Source organism: Rattus norvegicus, chromosome 8 (assembly GCF_036323735.1).
Source record: "Rattus norvegicus strain BN/NHsdMcwi chromosome 8, GRCr8, whole genome shotgun sequence".
In the NCBI taxonomy this organism is placed as follows: domain Eukaryota; kingdom Metazoa; phylum Chordata; class Mammalia; order Rodentia; family Muridae; genus Rattus; species Rattus norvegicus.
In genome coordinates, this window is record NC_086026.1 from 123,977,697 (window position 1) to 123,983,235 (window position 5,539).

At 48.0% G+C, this 5,539-nt stretch overlaps 1 long non-coding RNA gene across 1 annotated transcript; it reads left to right on the plus strand.

Annotated features, from left to right (window-relative positions):
* Window positions 1-2,452: 2,452 nt before the first annotated feature.
* Window positions 2,453-3,430, plus strand: LOC108351855 (uncharacterized). Its single transcript, XR_001839633.3, has 3 exons — window positions 2,453-2,523; window positions 2,768-2,888; window positions 3,211-3,430. It is a non-coding gene; the product is annotated as an uncharacterized LOC108351855 (long non-coding RNA).
* Window positions 3,431-5,539: the final 2,109 nt, after the last annotated feature.

Below are 5,539 nucleotides of genomic sequence, written 5' to 3' on the forward strand. Positions count from 1 at the left end.
TGACTGTCTCTTGAGTCCTTAAGCCTGAGTTTTTAGAGAATCGGTTTTTTTTTTTTTTTTTGTTTGTTTGTTTGTTTCCTGGTGTTAGAGGAGGAAAGATGTAGAAAGTCAGAATCAAGAAGTCATCTAATGGCTCAATTGTTATATTCTCTGGCAGGAGAATTAAGTCTATTCCAGCCTGGGTGATGTGAGCACCTGGCTTAGACCGGAGAGGGGAGAGTTCTTCGTGTTTTACTTGAGCTGACTGATTCCTAATTGAGAGATTGACTTTTAAGATGCATTGCCAATGCTTGGAGGAAATAAAACCTATTTTACTAGTTAATGAACGTTAGCCCCAGTGGGAACATGGCAATCATTCCTATCACACACGGATGGCAGAAATAATAATCGTTCAAGCAACATCATTCAGAAGGCAAAATGCAACTTTCTCTTGACAATAACATCACCATAGAAAAATGGTCTTTTGCTTTTAAAGAGAAAACAAAATTAAAAAAAAGAGAAAACCCTCCAATTGCTTTGCTATCATCTCCTCAAGAGATTTCTTCCTGAGCTGACGACAAATGACACTCCCCGGGAGCACTGTTTGGAAACTCGTGTGTCCCCAAACGCAAAGTTAAAGATCCATGTACTTCAGAGGACGGCCACAGAAGACCCCCTCTGAAGCCTTTTCTGCTTGTCACCTATACCAGCGAGAACCCGGACGGATGTGCCCCACACGGGCTCTGTGTCCTCAGTAAAGGCATCCCTGGGAGCTGAGCACATGCTCTTCTGAGATGGGGCTCTTTGAGCACAGTGTCTCCCAGCTCAGGAGATTTTGATCTACAGAATGCCCTCAAGGTTTGCCAGGGGGACTTGGATAAATTTGTTTGGTAGTGAAATGAGAACAGCTGAAATCCATTATAGGGAAAGGAAGAGGCAGGTGGAGGATGTCCTTGGATTGCAGCGCTCAGGGTGACAGGCTGAGTGCGCAGAGCTCTGTGAGACTTCCTTTCTGTCTCGTGTTCTTTTTGTATAGCTGAAGAAGAAGAAACCAAGACACCATATGTGGCTAAGATAATCCCCAGATGAAACTAGCACCTTCATTGTGAAAATTTTACCAGGGAACGTTCTATGTTATGGCCACATTACCAGCTCTTCTACGCGTGTGGCCTATGTGTGCGCATGCGCATGCGTCTGCAGCAGCCAGAGGCTGACACAGGGTTGTGTTCTCAATTGCTCTTCACCTAATTTTTTTGAGACAAGACTGAACCTGAGGCTTGCCAATTTGGCTAGGCTCTTTGGCCAGTCATCTCCAGGGCCTCTCTGATTCTCCAGCTCTGGGATTACAGATATAAACTCATGCCCAGGTTTTTACATGGGTGCTGGGGACCCAAACTCAGGTCCTCACTGAGTGGTAAACACTTGACCGAGTCACTTCCTCAGCCTGATCTCACACAATAAAAGACAAGCCATTAGTTCTTACGTGATTTTCCACGTTTGCAAAAATCAGTTTATCACAGGGGTTCTGTATGCAGCAGTGCCATTCAGATCAAATGCCCACAAGCACCGGGTTGGCAGCTGGAGCACGGCTGGTTAAGCCGGGCACTGTTCATCGTGTTTGTGAGACAAGGGAGATCAACAACTCCGCGTCTGACTGAAGCGTTCGCGTTCCAGGGAAGCAATGCACATTTATCTTTAAACACAAGAGCGATATTGACTGCGATAACACCTGCTGTTATTTCTCTCGCCGTCTCTCTCCTTTGCATCAACCACGAGGAAAGTTTTCAAATACATTCATCAAAAGATTGACAAGCAGCGCTTCCTTCCTGTTTCATTTATAACACAGCGCTTTTCTCTTCCTATTACCTTCTAAGGATGGCCTCAAAAGAGTAGAGCGTTCTTGACTGTGAGAAGTTTGAAGTTACTGTGATTTGGGAGGGGGTTTGTGATGCACCCATCTTACGAGAATCCAAATCTGTTCATTTCTGCACCCCTGCCGCCCCGCCCCCACCCCGCCCCCCACCCCCTGCCCTAGTAAACAGAAATGTTCTATTTAACCTTCTTTGAACTGAAAGTAGCCCACTTATTTATCTTACTATCTTCCTGTCAGAGTGAGGCAGATGGTTTGCTGGTGGTGGGTTAGTGTGCCCTGCCTATTGGGAGCTTGTGAGGGTGTAAAGGTTGTCCTGTGAGAGCAGCCTGTGGTGAGAATCTCCATGGGCTCTTCCAACCAGGCAGGGGGCTGGAGTTTACAACTGAAGGGAGAGGGGTTCTGCACTTTTGAGCATTTCCCCAGTTTCATCAGCCACGAACTGCCAGATATTGCAGGAATGATGTTTTTGTACTTTGTGTGAGGATGTGTACCTGTCCTTCGCGGCCTGTCTAAGACACCTTCTGATTGGTTAAAATAATAAGCCCATGGCCTATAGCAGAAGGCAGAATAGTAAGGCGGGACTTCCGGAGAGAGGCAGGAACTCTGGGAGTGAGAAAGGTGTAGGGGATTCACTATCCAGGACCAGCGGAAGTTAGTTGTATGAAACTGAGGTGAGGCAAACAGCCACGTGGCAGAACTTAGACTTGTATAAATGGATAATTGAGTTACAAGGTAGTTGGGAATAAGCCTGAGCTAAGGCCAAGCTTTCATAATTAATAAAAGGTCTCAATGTCCTTACAGGGGAGCTGGTGCCTTAGAGACTGTCGCATTATAAGATGTTCTGATTCCTGGTCGCTCCTGCAGGGGGCCTCTTCTGGTTTAGTAAATGAAATGTCTGTGTTCTATAATTCACAGCCTCCCTTGCCATCCCTTTCGCAATGTCTGTTTCCAATTCCCAGAGACAGTAGACTCTGTGAGGAGCAGCGATTCTCAGTCTTGTCTCTCTGGCACTTAACCCACACCTGATGGCTTAATCGTATGTACTCAACTGTATATTCTTCCTCCATACCTTCCTTCTCTTTTAGTCTCCCTTGTTCCTTTCTTCCCTCCTCCCCGTCCCCTCCCCTTTCCTCTCTCCCCATCCCATCTCCTCTCCCTCCTCTTCTTCTTCCCCTCTCCTCTTCTCACCCCCCCTTCTCTTCTGTTTCCTTCCTTCTCCCCTCCCTTCCTTTTCTTTTCCTTTCCTTTTCTTTTTTTTTTCTGGGAGCTGAGGACCAAACCCAGGGCCTTGTGCTTGCTAGGCAAGCGCTCTACCACTGAGCTAAATCCCCAACCCCTCCTTCCTTTTCTTTTAACAGAGTCTTGCTATGTAGCCCCTATACTCACAAGCTTGCCCTAGTGGGACCACAGAACTGTGCCAGCACACCCATCTTCCTGCTTCCTCACTGACCGGCAGCATTTGCGTCTAAGAAGGTGCCAATATTCCCACTGCACCTGGCTGCTTGCAGATTTCCCATCCAGGTCCCCCCTGGTTTCTTTGTTTACAAACACAAGCTAATAAAAAAGAAAATACATGTCATAGTTCGTGATGCTGTGATTTCCCCCAAGACGCCTTGGGAGCTTGGCACTATTCCGATCTCTCTGGGATGCTCACCATCTGGAGGGGAATAGGAAGGAGGCTTGCCCTTCACGCCTGGGTGGGGGTGGGGGTGGGGGGTGGGGGGTGGGGGGTTGGGGGGGAGGTGAGTTCTGTAAGTAGGACATTCAATACCTGCCAGGTTAGAAGCCAGTAGCAAGTGGTAATTAGAATTCAGCGGCTTCCATCTGATCCGACACCTTTGAGCTCCCACATTTGGACCTGTCTGCACTGATACTGAGCTTACTTTTAATCATGTTTGCTCATGGAATTAATGGTTAGTGGTCTGGAGTGCAAGAATTCGGTGAGTTGCGCTTTATGTCTCGGGCCTACATACAAACTCATAGGAAAAGCAGACACAGTTGACTGATAAAAACCCTTGGCCTCCTGCCTGGGCATGTCCTTATTGAGGTTAAGTGTCCCCCTCTTGACGGGGAGGAGGATCCCTCTTCTGCTGGAGGCCCTGCTTTTGTCACCCCCCCCCCATCCTGCCCTAGGTCTTTGGGGACCACACAGCTTTCTTTTGACATCTGTAGGTTCTACATCTCCCAGTAAGGCTGGGAAGTGACAGGCAAGGGCTAGCTCGGATGGGAACCCACTGCAGTTATTAACACCTAATCTTTATCTCTGGGGGTGGGGGCAACGGACGGAGACCAAGCCTGTTCAGAGGTAAGGTTCTAACCTTGGGGACTGGGCTTGATGGCTCAGCTGTTAGGAGAGCTTGCTACTCTTCCAGAGGATGGAGAATTTTGTTTCTAGGGCAAATGTGGGGCAATTCACAGTTGCCTGTAACTCCAGCTGCAGAGATCCAATGCTCTCTTGTGGTTTCCATGACACTTATGTACACATGCACACACATGCATGTACAGAGACACACATGCACACACAGACACAGACACACACACACTCTTAGACTTGTGCACTTGTGAGTGCTCCCAGAAAGAGAAACAAGCTGTTCTCTCCTAATATAAAGCCAGGGAGGAAGCTGCATTCACAGGTGAAGGGAGAGGGCTTCAGCACTATGGAGTGTGTCCCCAGCTTCATCCTGATATGAAGAGATGGCACAGAGCTGACGTCAGGTGTTACTGTTCACCAATCAGTTAAGCCAGGCAGTTACTCAATCTCCCCAGCGATTCTCTAGGCTTCCAGGTGCAATCACCTTGCTGTGACAAGCAGGTGTGTGTGTGTGTGTGTGTGTGTGTGTGTGTGAGAGAGAGAGAGAGAGAGAGAGAGAGAGAGAGAGAGAGAGAGAACTTCCTCTTGCAATGGCAGAGACACGCAGTGCAAGTATCCTCCCGTTTTGTGAGGAGGGAGTGGCAGGGACAGCTTTCAGGAGGCCCGAGGTCACATAAGCCTCCTGGCCGGCCGGGCTCTTCCGCTGTTATGGTGTTTGGATGCCTCACGGGAGAGCATCAATTTCTTGCAGGTATGAATTTTACAGCAAAACTAATTCCATTTCACAGCTTGGGCCTGGGTCTTTGGCTCTCCAGAGGACTCTGTGAGCGGCTTCCCAACCATTTGAATACCTCCCTTTGCTCCTTCAATGGGAGCTGGCTTCTCCTGCTCAGAGGAGAAACTCGGGCTAAACCCAGTGGGAGGGGATTCAGATCATTAAGAAGCGTATGATTATTTCCATTGTTTTAAGCCACGTTTGTCAGAATGTAGTTTTATGGAGTGAGCCCAGTTCATTTTTTTCCCCCTCTTGCAATAAACAATAAACACGCTGTCATTCAGCTGCACTAGGAGGCTCTCCTTTGGGGCCTAATGTACTTTTCTAGACTGGCACACATAAGAAACAGCTGGGGCACGGTATCAGTCCCTCATTTAATTTCACTTTCGAATGACCATGCAGTCTCCATTCAGCCCAAAGAAAGGGTTGTGTTCGTAAAAAGCTGCAAGATGGCCTGTGCCTGTTGGTCTGTGTTCCTTTAATGCTCTGTGTGTGTGTGTGTGTGTGTGTTTGTGCGCGTGCGCGCACACACGTGAGACACGGCAGGACGAGAGAACCAACGGGTTGTCCTATATTTGATTTTTTTCTAAAATAGTAATTT